The sequence below is a fragment of the Rutidosis leptorrhynchoides genome, chromosome 3 (genome assembly GCF_046630445.1).
Source record: "Rutidosis leptorrhynchoides isolate AG116_Rl617_1_P2 chromosome 3, CSIRO_AGI_Rlap_v1, whole genome shotgun sequence".
In the NCBI taxonomy this organism is placed as follows: Eukaryota; Viridiplantae; Streptophyta; class Magnoliopsida; order Asterales; family Asteraceae; genus Rutidosis; species Rutidosis leptorrhynchoides.
Window position 1 is genome coordinate 388,171,509 of NC_092335.1, and position 18,081 is coordinate 388,189,589.

An 18,081-nucleotide genomic window follows, 5' to 3' on the forward strand; every position below is an offset into this window, starting at 1 on the left:
GTGCGTTGGTTAAACCGAATGGCATCACGAGAAACTCATAATGACCATAACGAGTTCTGAATGCAGTCTTCATCACGTCGCTCTCTTTCACCCTCAACTGGTGATAACCGGATTGCAAATCAATCTTAGAGTAAACGCTCAATCCTTCTATTTGGTCAAAAAGATCGTCAATTCGGGGAAGAGGATATCGATTCTTGATCGTCAATTTGTTGAGTTCACGGTAGTCGATACACATGCTGAATGATCCGTCCTTCTTCTTTACAAATATGTAACAACCCAAACCAGTAACCATCTGAACGCGCGAAAGAATTTTTTTTTTATAACAGTGGAGTGCGCCACGCGTACCACCACAGGGTGCGCGGCGCGCACAGACTCCAATTCAGTTCTGTCCGGTTTTGCAATTTTTCAAATACAGATCTCCCACTTCCCGACATAATTAGATGAAACGCTTTTCACAACATGTTCTAATATGAAAAACTCATACGATTCAAACATAAAATGAGTTTTACAAAACGGGGCCCACATCGGCCGTTTTACGAGTTTCGTACAAATCATGAGTTTCGACCACATTAGTTTAATTTCCAAACGACACTATGAGCATGGTGTTTGGGGTTAAACTACCCAACTCTCGATCAAACTCCAAAAGCTATCACATCCCAAAAGCGTCCCCTAAACAACAAGCGGGATCTCTAATCCAATCGAATGCCCTTACACTTGTCAACGCCGGAGCCTATAAAAAGATAAACAATGAGAGGGTAAGCAAAGCTTAGTGAATGCAATAATTATACATATACATATATAATATACCTACTTGCATACACTTACATACACCGTAATACTCGCTAGTAATAACAATTAGCATACAAACTCCGAGTATAAGCTAATAACCTCCAAATACCGCAACTAGCATAATCAATAGCATATTCACCATAATAATATCTTATGCTATACAACAATACATACACAAGCTATATGGTTAACCATACACACATCATGGTGCTACCGGCTCCGTGGTTCACACCATACGTAATGCTATGACGCTACCGGCTCCGTGGTTCACGTCACTACGCATTCGAGTCATACTCTTTTATAGTGCTACCGGCTCCGTGGTTCACACTTCGGTGCTACCGGCTCCGTGGTTTACACCTAATTTTTATAGTGCTACCGGCTCCGTGGTTCACACTTTGATGCTACCGGCTCCGTGGTTCACATCTTAACACGTGCACCATGATGCTACTGGCTCCGTGGTTCACATCATAGTACACTCACACATACTACGGCACTCCCGGCTCCGTGGGTCATACCATAGCATACAAATAAATACACCATATACATACATGTATAATTACTCCACTCACCTTAACAATTTGGTGACGATTTTATAACTCCGCAAGCTTCATGGCAAAGTACCTAATATAATAAGTACTCCATTAACACACAAACTAGTTGGACTAAATACCAACAATTTACACATGTGCATTCAATGACTTAATTGCATTAAATGCCCCATTTACCAAAACCGTCATTTAAGGTCAAGACCCATCATCAATCACTAAAAGCTAGTGATTAAAGTCTAACAACACCGTCTTACAAAAACTTATGACATTTCACACCCATCTTGCCCAACTAGGTCAACAATTACTCATTTAATCACTTTAATGTCAACACACCCATTTCGGGTCTTCCACAAACCCTCCTAACACCCATTTACTAAACATTTAGGTGTGCTAGTAATTGCTAACCAATTTATGTTCATACAACCCAATTAATACTTTAAAACCCTAGGTTAGTTACTATTGAGTCTACATGACTCAATCTTACCCAAGAACACCCAAAATCGCCAAACATGGGTTTTATGTTCACCATTTACCCAAACCCTAACCCTTACACAAAATCAAAGTAAGGAAATTAAAGTTAGAACGTACCACTACAACCAAAACGTAGCTAGAGAGGAGATGAACAACTTTATAACTCGAGCTAAGACTCAAAACTAGCTCCTTTTTCCTTTGCTTGAGCTTTCTCACACAAGAATCTTACTCTCTCACTCTAAAATTGAAGTGGATAGGATGAGATTGTTGGAAATGGAGTGAATGACACCCCAAGATCTGACCTACTGGCCTCAAACTCCTCCACAAGTGAAATTACCAAAAAGCCCATCAAAATATCTAATTAAAATAAGCAGAACCCGGCTACAGTGAGGAGTGCACCAGGAACACCCCTATGTGTGCGCTGCGCACACCCAGCCCAGATCGCTCTCTGACCTCTGTTTTAATATACAAAGTCACCCACACTTCATGTGTAGTGACCCGAACTTTTCCATGCTTATATATATATATTAAATGAAATTGTTAGTTACATGATTAAGTGTTTCCAACATGTTAAGCAATCAAACTTGTTAAGACTTGATTAATTGAAATAGGTTTCATATAGACAATTGACCACCCAAGTTGACCGGTGATTCACGAACGTTAAAACTTGTAAAAACTATATGATGACATATATATGGATATATATATAGTTAAAATGATATTATGATAAGTAAACATATCATTAAGTATATTAATAATGAACTACATATGTAAAAGCAAGACTACTAACTTAATGATTTTGAAACGAGACATATATGTAACGATTATCGTTGTAACGACATTTAATGTATATACATCATATTAAGAGATATTCATACATCATATTATCATGATAATATAATAATTTAAAATCTCATTTGATATTATAAACATTGGGTTAACAACATTTAACAAGATCGTTAACCTAAAGGTTTCAAAACAACATTTACATGTAACGACTAACGATGACTTAACGACTCAGTTAAAATGTATATACATGTAGTGTTTTAATATGTATTCATACACTTTTGAAAGACTTCAAGACACTTATCAAAATACTTCTACTTAACAAAAATGCTTACAATTACATCCTCGTTCAGTTTCATCAACAAATCTACTCATATGCACCCGTATTCGTACTCGTACAATACACAGCTTTTAGATGTATGTACTATTGGTATATACACTCCAATGATCAGCTCTTAGCATCCCATGTGAGTCACCTAACACATGTGGGAACCATCATTTGGCAACTAGCATGAAATATCTCATAAAATTACAAAAATATGAGTAATCATTCATGACTTATTTACATGAAAACAAAATTACATATCCTTTATATCTAATCCATACACCAACGACCAAAAACACCTACCAACACTTTCATTCTTCAATTTTCTTCATCTAATTGATCTCTCTCAAGTTCTATCTTCAAGTTCTAAGTGTTCTTCATAAATTCCAAAAGTTCTAGTTTCATAAAATCAAGAATACTTCCAAGATTGCAAGTTTACTTCTAAGTTTTCTAAATCCATTCCAAGTAATCATCCAAGATCAAGAATCCTTTGTTACTTACAGTAGGTTATCTTTCTAATACAAGGTAATAATCATATTCAAACTTTAATTCAATTTCTATAACTATAACAATCTTATTTCGAGTGGAAATCTTACTTGAAATTGTTTTCGTGTCATGATTCTGCTTCAAGAACTTTCAAGCCATCCAAGGATCCTTTGAAGCTAGATCCATTTTTCTCATTTCCAGTACATTTATCCAAGTAACTTGAGGTAGTAATGATGTTCATAACATCATTCGATTCATACATAAAAAGCTGTCTTATTCAACGTTATAAACTTGTAATCACTAGAACATAGTTTAGTTAATTTTAAACTTGTTCGAAAATAAAGTTAATCCTTCTAACTAGACTTTTAAAATTAACTAAACACATGTTCTATATCTATATGATATGCTAACTTAATGATTTAAAACCCGGAAACACGATAAACACCATAAAACTGGATATACGCAGTCGTAGTAAAACCGGGGGCTGTTTTGGTTGGGATAATTAAAAGCTAAGAAGAACTTTGATTTAAAAGCTATACTTCTGGAAAAATGATTTTTCTTATGAACATGAAACTATATCCAAAAATATGGTTAAACTCAAAGTGAAAGTATGTTTTTCAAAATGGTCATCAAGATGTCGTTCTTTCGACGGAAATGACTACCTCTTTCAAAAACGACTTGTAACTTGTATTTCCGACTATAAACTTATACTTTTTCTATTTAGATTCATAAATTTAAGTTCAATATGAAACCGTGGCCACTGGAATCACTCAAAACGGATTAGAAACGAAGAAATGGCGAGTAAAACAAGATTGATAAAAACTACTCATTTTACCTACGTGAAAGTTAGTAATAAATCTATTCCAACCATAACCTAATCAACTTATATTGTATATTATGTAATCTGGAGATACCATAGACACGTATACAATGTTTCGACCTATCATGTTGACCCATCTATATATATATATATATATTGCGGAACAACCATAGACACTCTATATGTGAATGTTGGAGTTAGCTATACAGGGTTGAGGTTGATTCCAAAATATATATATAGTTTGAGTTGTGATCAATACTGAGATACGTATACACTGGGTCGTGGATTGATTCAAGATAATATATATCAATTTTTTTTCAGTACATCTAACGTTGGACAACTAGTTGTAGGTTACTAACGAGGACAGCTGACTTAATAAACTTAAAACATCAAAATGTATTAAAAGTGTTGTAAATATATTTGGAATATACTTTGATATATATGTACATATTTGTTATAGGTTCGTGAATCGACCAGTGGCCAAGTCTTACTTCCCGACGAAGTAAAAAATCTGTGAAAGTGAGTTATAGTCCCACTTTTAAAATCTAATATTTTTGGGATGAGAATACATGCAGGTTTTATAAATGATTTACAAAATAGACACAAGTACGTGAAACTACATTCTATGGTTGAATTATCGAAATCGAATAAGCCCCTTTTTATTAAGTCTGGTAATCTAAGAATTAGGGAACAGACACCCTAATTGACGCGAATCCTAAAGATAGATCTATTGGGCCTAACAAACCCCATCCAAAGTACCGGATGCTTTAGTACTTCGAAATTTATATCATATTCGAAGGGTGTCCCGGAATGATGGGGATATTCTTATATATGCATCTTGTTAATGTCGGTTACCAGGTGTTCACCATATGAATGATTTTTATCTCTATGTATGGGATGTGTATTGAAATATGAAATCTTGTGGTCTATTGTTACGATTTGATATATATAGGTTAAACCTATAACTCACCAACATTTTTGTTGACGTTTAAAGCATGTTTATTCTCAGGTGAATACTAAGGGCTTCCGCTGTTGCATACTAAAATAAGGACAAGATTTGGAGTCCATGTTTGTATGATATTGTGTAAAAACTGCATTCAAGAAACTGATTTCGATGTAACATACTTGTATTGTAAACCATTATGTAATGGTCGTGTGTAAACAGGATATTTTAGATTATCATTATTTGATAATCTACGTAAAGCTTTTTAAACCTTTATTTATGAAATAAAGGTTATGGTTTGTTTTAAAAATGAATGCAGTCTTTGAAGAAAAAAAAAACGTCTCATATAGAGGTCAAAACCTCGCAACGAAATCAATTAATATGGAACGTTTTTAATCAATAAGAACGGGACATTTCAGTTGGTATCCGAGCGTTGGTCTTAGAGAACCAGAATTTTGCATTAGTGTGTCTTATCGAGTTTATTAGGATGCATTAGTGAGTTTGAAATTCGACCGTGTTTACTTGAAAAATGATTGCTTAACAAATTTTGTTGGAAACTATATATTTTTAACATGTGAATATTATGTGATATATTAATCTCTTAACGTGTTTGATATTATGTGATAGATGTCTACCTCTAATACAAGTCCCATTGACTCACCTAATAATAATGAAGAATCAAATGTAATTTGGAATGATTCGTGGACTGATTCACAAGTTCCCGAAGAGGAACCGGAAGAAGAATCGGAACCGGAAGAAGAATCGGAACCGGGGGAGGAGGAACCGGAAGAAGAAATAGAACCGGTGGGGGAAATAATAAAACGGTTAAGTAAAAGAAAATCCTCAACCAACCGACCAAGGTTAATTATGGTCAACGGTGTTTCCGCCAAGGAAGCAAAATATTGGGAGGATTACCAATTCTCCGATGAATCGAATCCCGATGAGGATTCCGATGATGTTATAGAAATTACCCCAACTGAATTTAAAAAGGCAAAAGAGAACAATAAGGGAAAGGGCATAAAAATAGAGAAATCTGATTCCAACCCCGATGAACTTTATATGTATCGTCAACACCCGTATTTCTTAAGTTGTGACAATAACCCGGGAACCTCTAAACCACCAGGTTTTTCTAGACCAATGTGGAAAACGACGACTCGTATTAGGGGAACATCATATATCCCTAAAAACTTAGCAAAAAGAACCAAGTTCGAAAAAGAAGAAACGAGTGAGTCGGAAAAAGATAGTTGTATTTGTGCAGTGTAATATATGTAATATAGTGTGCTTATGCTTTACGATATATGTAAAAAATGCTTGTATTAATAAGTATCTTTTATGAATCTAACTCTTGTCTATTTTACAGTATAAAAACACAAAATGGATAGACAACCCAATATTTTAGAAGACTTACCCGGAGACATGATTGATGAAATCTTGTCTAGAGTCAGTCAGAATTCCTCGGCACAACTATTTATGGCAAAATCAGTTTGTAAGACATTCGAAGAATGTTCCAAGAATGCCTTGGTTTATAAAAGGCTTTCGTTTGAAAGATGGGGGATATCACATTGGGAAACCCATAAGTTACGATGTGTTTACTTTGACGCATATATTGCGGGGAACCCAAATGCTATTTTATGCAACGGGTTAAGAAATTATTTTGACTCAATGTATCCGAATATAGGACTTCATGATTTAGAAAAAGCGGCTAACATGCAACATAAAGAAGCATGTTATGCTTACGGGTTAGTAATGTTCGCTTCTCACCAAAGTGAGAAAAAGAACATCGGGCTACAACTATTAAACAAAACGTTCCCACAAGTGATGGAGTCGGTAATTGGGGTAAGAAATGAGGTTTTTAGGTTATTACAAGACTGTTGGTCATTACGTAACCTTCGTCCTTTTAACGACGTTACAACACGTTGTCATACTATCAGTCACAACGGTTACGTTCCACAAGACCAAGGATGGGAAGTGGTATTAGTAAAACCAGAATGCATGACTTGTTTCTGGACGTATGAATTACGTGTCTTTGTTGCCTTTGCTGAACGCCTTATTTATTAACTAGAATTATCTTCGCAACTACTTTGTATCAAAGTTTTATGTGCTATATTTCATGCTGTATGTAAAATAGCGGTATTGTAAGTTTGCAAGTTATTGTATAAAGGTTTGAATATGATATATATATTTTTTGTGATTAGTTTTTCATATAGAATTGTAGTAGTTGAAATAGTATGTTAGCTACTAAGTATGAACTTAACGGGTAGGTACTACCCGAATTAAAGAGTATAAAACGCTAATATGAAGAAAGAGCTTTTATAAATAAGTTCATATTACGCTACAAAATACTATTGACTACTCTTGATATTCTATATTATTAACTCGTTTCATTTGACTATTTTGAAGGAAATGGCACCGACTACTCGACACACCTTGAATATGAGTGAAGAGGAATTTCGTGCCTTTCTTGCTTCAAACATAGCCGCATTACAGGCTGCGCTACATACCAACAATAACCTTGGATCTTGCAGTACAGGAAATCGCGTAGGATGCACCTACAAAGAATTCACTGCCTGCAAACCTTTGGAATTTGATGGAACCGAAGGACCGATCGGATTGAAACGGTGGACCGAGAAGGTCGAATCGGTGTTTGCCATAAGTAAGTGTACTGAAGAGGACAAAGTGAAGTACGCTACGCATACCTTCACAGGTTCTGCGTTAACATGGTGGAATACCTATCTAGAGCAAGTGGGACAAGATGATGCTTACGCACTACCGTGGTCAGCATTCAAGCACTTGATGAACGAGAAGTACCGTCCCAAAACCGAGGTCAATAAGCTCAAGACAGAACTTAGAGGGTTACAAACCCAAGGATTTGATATTACCACGTACGAAAGACGATTCACAGAATTGTGCATATTGTGTCCGAGAGCATTCGAAGATGAGGAAGAGAAGATCGACGCGTTTGTGAAAGGATTACCAGAAAGAATCCAAGAAGATATAAGTTCACACGAGCCTGCCTCCATACAACAGGCATGTAGAATGGCTCACAAACTAGTGAACCAGATTGAGGAAAGAATTAAAGAACAGGCGGCTGAAGAGGCCAATGTGAAGCAAGTCAAAAGAAAGTGGGAGGAAAACGGTGATAAGAATAACCAATACAACAAAAACAGCAATTACAACAATAATCGCAACAACTATCCCAACAATCGCAACATCAATCGCAACTACAACAAATGGCCCAACAACAACAACAACAACAATAACAACAACAACAACAACAACAACAACAGCAACTACAACAATCATCCCAACAACAATAACAACCGCAACAACAACAACAATCAGAAGCAGCTATGCCAAAGGTGTGAAAAGTATCACTCGGGGTTCTGCACCAAATTTTGCAACAAGTGTAAAAGAAATTGTCATAGCGCGGCGAAGTGTGAGGTCTACGGACTAGGGGTTAATAGAACGAAAGGAACAAATGGTGTCGAAACGAGTAATGGCGGAGCACGTTGTAACATCCCGCCTTTTTTCCATTTACTTTTCCGTTTAACTATTTAAGTTCCGTTATATGTTCATAACACATCTCGTTAATACGCGTTTGAATTATCTCGTTTAGGTAATTCCCGTACCCGGTTCCTAAGTTGAGGGACTAAAGTTGCCAAATGAAGAAAGAGATGACTAGGTCAACTAGTCAACTCTTTCCTCTCCATTCATTCTATCACCTCCCCCAAAATAATACTTCACCTTTTCCTCTCAAACCCTCAAACCTTCAATCATCATCTAAATTCGTTCAAGGAGGATTCGATCAAAACAAATTGCATATTTGAACTCCTCGTGATCTCCTCTTCGTTTCCATACCGATTTCATCAATTTTGGGTAACTTTCTAAAATCACTAATTCTTGTGTTCTTGAGATTTTTAAGTTATAAGGTTGTTAATTAGTGTCTATGGCTCGAGTCTAGTTTGTTTATGTGATTTGTATGCTCGTTTTTGATATTTTGATGTAACTAGTTCATATTGAAAGAATGCTTGCTTAATCTTGAGTTTTAGGTGTTCATATGTTGTTGAATGATGAAAGTTCATGTTTTAATTGTGTTCCTAACATCACTAGCTTCAAATTGGTATGTAGGTTGACATGGATTAGTTTCATATGCAAGATTGTTGAAATTGTGATTTTGGATTAGGGTTTGATGAGCTTTACATGAACTTTTGATGCGTCAAATGCTATGAGATATTGTTGTTAAGTGTTTTGTTGCAATGTGTGTTTGATTACCTTCGAAACGGCATAACGTACATGTAAATTGGTTGCCCGAATCATAAAATGCGTTTTTGGAACTTAAACTTTGATTATGAATGTTTAATTACAGTTTTTGGTTGTTGTAAGTGGAAGTTTGATTGATGAAATGTACTTAGTTGTATTCCTCGTCAAAATACCTTTCCAACGATATATAATAGGCATTATAAGTGTTTGCGGGTCAAGAGTTGGGTTGGAAAAGGTTTTGGCTCGTGCATACTTTGGAAAAACAGAATCAGACCTGCACAGAGGGTGGCGCGGCGCGCCCCTACCCCGCGCGGCGCGCCAAATGGCCTGGCCAGAATTCTGTCCAACTTGGTCAATTTTTGAATAATGTTTGGCATGCTACGCACCTCCGATTAACATGTAACTTGGCCAACATGCTCATATATGATTTCTAAGATTAGAAAAATAGTTCGGAACCCGACCCGAACGTGTTGACTTTCGTTGACTTTGACCGACCAAAGTTTGACTTTTTGTCAAACTTAACCAAATGATTATGCAACCTTCCTAACTTATTTATATACTTGTATCTTGCATGAAACTTGGCAATTTGATTTCACATGCTAAATAATCGAGTCGTAACGAGCCATAGGACTAATTGAACATCTTTGACCTATCGTGTTTACCGTTATTGATACAACCTATTGTTTAGGTCAAGACTAGCATTGTTCTTTGCACACGTTTACTTGTTGAAGTACTTTACTACTCGTGCACTCAAGGTGAGATCATAGTCCCACTTTTACTCTTTTTGAACTTATATTTGGGATGAGAAAACATAAACGATTCTTTTGAACTAAGTGAACACAAGTACAGGAAAACAAACATTCTACATACGAGTTTAGAACAAAATCCTCAATTCGATTATCATTAGTTACACTTGCCGGGTGTAAGCGAGAACTTATGTTGTATGGATCCATATGGGTTTGACAAACCCTCATTCAAACGGTTCGCTACCGTTTACGAATGAAATATATTTTCGAGAAACAGTGTATGTTCTAGCACTAAGTGATGGGGTTCAATGGAAGGAAACGTTAAGCATTGATAATTGGGTGCTCGTGAAACAAACTTTTGGAATGTATTACTATTATTTCATTGATGCAAATCTTGTGGTTCACTTGTACTTACTTACTTAAACCTATGATTTCACCAACGTTTTCGTTGACAGATTTCTATGTTTTTCTCAGGTCCTTGAGCGATACATGATACATGCTTCCGCTCATTATTTGATACTTGCATTGGATGTCGAGTATATGTGCATTTCATGGAGCGTCTTTTGACCTTACTTTAAACCGTGTCGCCTAGATTTCATTCGTATTATAATGTTGTAACTTAACTATTGGTTGAACAATTCTTGTAAACTTTGGGAACAATCTTTATTTTGAAATGAAGGCGACATATCTTTTGGTCAAACGTTGTTTTAAAGACTTATGACCACGTAACGGGACCTAAGTAGACGGCGCCGTCAATGACGATTTGGTCGGGTCGCTACAGATGGTATCAGAGCGTTGGTTGTAGGGATTTAGAGTTCATTAGTGTCAACCCCGAGTCATAGGGTACATTGGTGAGTCTAGACTACAACCGGCATATAGACTTGAAGTAGGAATTACTTGACTACTTGTGCATTTATACTCGAACGTTTCTACTCATATCTACTCTTAGTTCATCTTAATCTCACGTTGTTTAATTTGATTGACACGCCACCTTGACTATATGAAATGATGTCGAATGCACATATGAATTAGGGTAATATAATTTCCGGGATTATATTACGGTGACTCGTATGAACGTTCCGACATTATGACATAAAGAATTTAAGGCGAGTCGAGAAAAAAAAAAAAAAAAAAAAAAAAAAAAAAAAAAAAAAAACTTCTCTTTATCTTTATTCTATATCACGGTTAGTATTATTGAGAATACTAATCAATGATATTCTTGTGTCTTGAAGGAACAATGGCTCCTCGTCGTGTACGCCGCAACGAAACTCCCGAACAAGCTCTCGAACGGATGATAGCTACCGCCGTAGATGCGGCCATGGCCGGTCACTCATCCAACAACAATAATAATAACAACCACAACAACAACAACAACAACAACAACAATGGAGCCGGAAACTCAAACGAGGGATGCTCCTATAAAGCTTTCATGGGGTGCAAACCTCACACTTTTGATGGAACCGGGGGACCGGTCGTGCTCACCCGATGGTTTGAGCAAACGGAAGCCGTCTTTAGCATAAGCGGTTGTCGGGACCAAGACAAGGTCAAATACTCCACTCACACTTTCTCCGGAATTGCTCTAACATGGTGGAACACCTATGTTCAATCGGTGGGTACCGATGAAGCTCATGCCCTCTCTTGGGCCGACCTAAAGGAAAAGATGATTGTTGAATATTTTCCGCGCGAAGAAACCCGAAAGCTTGAGGAAGAACTAAGAGCTTTGAAAGCGGTCGGAAACGACCTTAAAGCTTATAATCAACGCTTCGCCGAACTATCCTTGATGTGTCCTAATCTTGTTAACCCCGAATCTCAAAGGATTGAGCTCTACATGCTCGGTCTTCCAAAAAGCATCAAACAAGGGGTGATGTCATCCAAACCCACTACTCATCAAGCCGCTATGAACATGGCTCGCCAACTAATCGAAACGGTTGACGAAATCGTAGTTCTGGCACCTAAAGCCGAGGATAAATCGAGCGGCAACAAAAGAAAGTGGGAACCCTCCCAATCAAGCAACAACAACTTTGCTAAGAAGCCTTACACCTCCGACGGCAAGAAAGGTTATGCCGGGAACCTACCTCTTTGCAACAAATGCAACAAACATCACTTTGGCGAATGTAGTAAGATAATTTGCCACCGGTGCCAAGGAGTTGGTCATAAGGCCAACGATTGTAAAAGTGCCACTCCCGTCACTCGAAAGTGGCCCAATGCACCAAAGACGGGCACTTGTTACGAATGTGGCCAAACGGGTCATTATAGAAATGCATGCCCGAAAAGGAAAGATAACACCAATACGCGCGGCCGAGCTTTCAACATCAACACCGAGGAAGCCCGGGATGACACTGAACTAGTCACGGGTACGTTTCTTCTCAACAATTCTTATGTCTCTTGCTTATTCGATTCGGGTGCCGATAAATGCTTTGTATCCAAGACTTTGACTCATTCTTTTAGCACTCCACCTCTTCCATTAGATACCACTTATACCATTGAAGTAGCTAACGGAAAACTATTAAGTGCCGACACATATTACCGGGGGTGTACGTTAAACATTTTGGGTAAGGAATTTGAAATTGACTTGATACCCATGGAACTAGGAAGCTTTGATGTAATAATCGGTATGAATTGGTTAGTCAAAACGAAATCTCACATTCTTTGTGATCTTAACGCAATCCGAATTCCTATCGAGAATGGTGAACCTTTGATTGTTTATGGCGATAAGAGTTGCACCAGACTCAACCTCGTTTCGTGCCTTAAAGTTAGAAAACTACTCCGAAAGGGTTGTTTTGCGATCCTTGCCCACGTTAAGAAAGTCGAGTCCGATGAGAAGCACATCGATGATGTGCCAATTGTTAGTGACTATTCCGATGTATTTCCTGACGAATTGCCGGGTCTTCCGCCTCATCGACCGGTTGAATTTCAAATCGATCTTATTCCAGGAGCCGCACCCGTAGCGCGTGCACCATATAGACTCGCTCCATCTGAAATGCAAGAATTGCAAAGTCAAATCCAAGAACTACTTGATCGTGGTTTTATCCAACCTAGCCATTCACCTTGGGGCGCTCCGATTTTGTTTGTTAAAAAGAAAGACGGATCCCTACGAATGTGCATTGATTATCGCGAACTAAATAAATTGACGGTTAAGAACCGATATCCTCTTCCTCGCATCGATGACCTCTTTGATCAACTACAAGGGTCTTGTGTATATTCGAAAATCGATCTCCGCTCAGGTTATCATCAATTGAGGGTTAAGGGGGAAGATGTCTCCAAAACCGCTTTCCGAACTCGTTATGGTAGTTATGAATTCCTTGTCATGCCATTTGGTCTCACTAACGCACCGGCGGTGTTCATGGATCTTATGAACCGCGTGTGCAAACCGTATCTCGATAAATTCGTTATTGTGTTCATCGATGACATATTGATCTATTCTAAAAATGAAGAAGAGCACGAACAACATCTCCGACTTGTGCTTGAACTTTTAAGACAAGAACAACTCTATGCCAAATTCTCCAAGTGTGAATTTTGGTTAAAGGAAGTTCAATTTCTTGGTCATGTTGTAAGTGACCAAGGTATTAAAGTCGATCCATCGAAAATCGAAGCCATTAGCAAATGGGAGACTCCTACTACTCCTACTCACATTCGTCAATTTTTGGGGTCTCGCCGGGTACTATCGTAGATTCATCGAAAATTTCTCTTTGGTTGCACGTCCTCTAACCGCCTTGACTCACAAGGGAAAGAAATTCATTTGGGCGACCGAACATGAATCCGCATTCCAAATCTTGAAAACGAAGCTAACCACCGCTCCTATCTTGTCACTTCCCGAAGGCAATGATGACTTTGTTGTATATTGCGATGCCTCAAAACATGGTTTTGGGTGTGTATTGATGCAACGAACGAAAGTCATTGCTTATGCTTCTCGACAACTTAAAATTCATGAACGAAACTATACGACACATGATCTCGAACTCGGAGCCGTTGTCTTTGCACTTAAAATGTGGAGACACTATCTTTATGGAACCAAGAGTACTATCTTTACCGACCACAAAAGTCTCCAACACATTTTCGATCAAAAGCAACTAAACATGAGACAACGACGGTGGATTGAAACTTTGAACGATTACGATTGCGAGCTTCGTTACCATCCCGGGAAGGCAAATGTAGTAGCCGATGCCTTAAGTCGAAAAGAAAGAGTGGTGCCTCTCCGTGTCCGAGCTTTAAACATCACCATTCACACCAACCTTAATAGCCAAATTCGGGTAGCCCAAGATGAGGCTCTTAAGGATGAAAACACCTCTCTCGAACACTTGAACGTCCTCACCTCTCGATTCGAAGTTAAAGAAACCGGACTCCGATATTTCGCCGGAAGAATTTGGGTGCCTAGTTATGGGGACCTACGAAGCCTTATTTTAGATGAAGCCCATAAGTCACGATACTCGATTCACCCCGGTGCCAATAAGATGTACCACGACCTTAAACAGCTATATTGGTGGCCGAATATCAAAAGGGAAGTAGCTACTTATGTTTCCAAGTGTTTGACATGTTCCAAAGTCAAAGCCGAACACCAAAGACCGTCCGGACTACTTCGACAACCCGAGATCCCGCAATGGAAGTGGGAAGGGATAACGATGGATTTTATCACCAAACTACCAAAAACGACGGGCGGTTATGATACCATTTGGGTTATTGTTGACCGTCTCACCAAATCCGCACACTTCCTTGCCATGAAAGAAACGGACAAAATGGAGAAACTTGCACAACTTTACATTAAGGAGATCGTAGCCCGACACGGTGTACCTTTATCGATTATCTCCGACCGAGATGGCCGTTTCGTTTCTAGATTTTGGCGTACATTGCAAGAAGCGTTGGGAACACGTTTAGACATGAGCACCGCATATCATCCTCAAACCGATGGACAAAACGAACGTACAATTCAAACCTTAGAGGACATGTTACGAGCTTGCGTGGTTGATTTCGGAAAAGCTTGGGACAAGCACTTACCTCTCGCCGAGTTCTCTTACAACAATAGTTATCACGCGAGTATTAAAGCCGCACCCTTTGAAGCGCTATATGGCCGCAAATGTCGTTCACCTCTTTGTTGGGCCGAGGTAGGCGACGTGCAAATCACCGGACCCGAACTCATTCACGAAACCACCGAGAAAATCGTTCAAATCCGAGATAGGCTTAGGACGGCCCGAAGTCGTCAAAAGAGCTATACCGACAAACGACGCAACGATCTTGAATTCCAAGTCGGGGACCGAGTAATGTTAAAAGTCGCACCTTGGAAGGGTGTAATCCGTTTTGGGAAACGCGGGAAGCTAAATCCGCGGTATATTGGTCCTTTCGAAATCTTGGAGCGTATTGGAACCGTTGCTTATCGTTTAGATCTTCCGCCTCAATTGAACTCCGTTCATCCTACCTTCCATGTATCTAACTTGAAAAAGTGTCTTGCCGCACCCGATATCGTCATCCCTCTCGAAGAACTTACTATTGATGACAAACTTCATTTTGTGGAGGAACCGGTTGAAATTGTGGACACCTCCATCAAGACATTGAAACAAAGCCGAATCCCGATTGTCAAGGTTCGTTGGAATGCCAAAAGAGGACCCGAGTTTACTTGGGAAAGACAAGATCAAATGCAAAGGAAGTATCCTCATCTATTCGTGAATTCGGAAACGCAAGATCTCGAGGAAGAAACAACGACTACTACGCCTACTTAAATTTCGGGACGAAATTTCTTTTAAGGTGTAGGTAATGTAACATCCCGCCTTTTTTCCATTTACTTTTCCGTTTAACTATTTAAGTTCCGTTATATGTTCATAACACATCTCGTTAATACGCGTTTGAATTATCTCGTTTAGGTAATTCCCGTACCCGGTTCCTAAGTTGAGGGACTAAAGTTGCCAAATGAAGAAAGAGATGACTAGGTCAACTAGTCAACTCTTTCCTCTCCATTCATTCTATCACCTCCCCCAAAATAATACTTCACCTTTTCCTCTCAAACCCTCAAACCTTCAATCATCATCTAAATTCGTTCAAGGAGGATTCGATCAAAACAAATTGCATATTTGAACTCCTCGTGATCTCCTCTTCGTTTCCATACCGATTTCATCAATTTTGGGTAACTTTCTAAAATCACTAATTCTTGTGTTCTTGAGATTTTTAAGTTATAAGGTTGTTAATTAGTGTCTATGGCTCGAGTCTAGTTTGTTTATGTGATTTGTATGCTCGTTTTTGATATTTTGATGTAACTAGTTCATATTGAAAGAATGCTTGCTTAATCTTGAGTTTTAGGTGTTCATATGTTGTTGAATGATGAAAGTTCATGTTTTAATTGTGTTCCTAACATCACTAGCTTCAAATTGGTATGTAGGTTGACATGGATTAGTTTCATATGCAAGATTGTTGAAATTGTGATTTTGGATTAGGGTTTGATGAGCTTTACATGAACTTTTGATGCGTCAAATGCTATGAGATATTGTTGTTAAGTGTTTTGTTGCAATGTGTGTTTGATTACCTTCGAAACGGCATAACGTACATGTAAATTGGTTGCCCGAATCATAAAATGCGTTTTTGGAACTTAAACTTTGATTATGAATGTTTAATTACAGTTTTTGGTTGTTGTAAGTGGAAGTTTGATTGATGAAATGTACTTAGTTGTATTCCTCGTCAAAATACCTTTCCAACGATATATAATAGGCATTATAAGTGTTTGCGGGTCAAGAGTTGGGTTGGAAAAGGTTTTGGCTCGTGCATACTTTGGAAAAACAGAATCAGACCTGCACAGAGGGTGGCGCGGCGCGCCCCTACCCCGCGCGGCGCGCCAAATGGCCTGGCCAGAATTCTGTCCAACTTGGTCAATTTTTGAATAATGTTTGGCATGCTACGCACCTCCGATTAACATGTAACTTGGCCAACATGCTCATATATGATTTCTAAGATTAGAAAAATAGTTCGGAACCCGACCCGAACGTGTTGACTTTCGTTGACTTTGACCGACCAAAGTTTGACTTTTTGTCAAACTTAACCAAATGATTATGCAACCTTCCTAACTTATTTATATACTTGTATCTTGCATGAAACTTGGCAATTTGATTTCACATGCTAAATAATCGAGTCGTAACGAGCCATAGGACTAATTGAACATCTTTGACCTATCGTGTTTACCGTTATTGATACAACCTATTGTTTAGGTCAAGACTAGCATTGTTCTTTGCACACGTTTACTTGTTGAAGTACTTTACTACTCGTGCACTCAAGGTGAGATCATAGTCCCACTTTTACTCTTTTTGAACTTATATTTGGGATGAGAAAACATAAACGATTCTTTTGAACTAAGTGAACACAAGTACAGGAAAACAAACATTCTACATACGAGTTTAGAACAAAATCCTCAATTCAATTATCATTAGTTACACTTGCCGGGTGTAAGCGAGAACTTATGTTGTATGGATCCATATGGGTTTGACAAACCCTCATTCAAACGGTTCGCTACCGTTTACGAATGAAATATATTTTCGAGAAACAGTGTATGTTCTAGCACTAAGTGATGGGGTTCAATGGAAGGAAACGTTAAGCATTGATAATTGGGTGCTCGTGAAACAAACTTTTGGAATGTATTACTATTATTTCATTGATGCAAATCTTGTGGTTCACTTGTACTTACTTACTTAAACCTATGATTTCACCAACGTTTTCGTTGACAGATTTCTATGTTTTTCTCAGGTCCTTGAGCGATACATGATACATGCTTCCGCTCATTATTTGATACTTGCATTGGATGTCGAGTATATGTGCATTTCATGGAGCGTCTTTTGACCTTACTTTAAACCGTGTCGCCTAGATTTCATTCGTATTATAATGTTGTAACTTAACTATTGGTTGAACAATTCTTGTAAACTTTGGGAACAATCTTT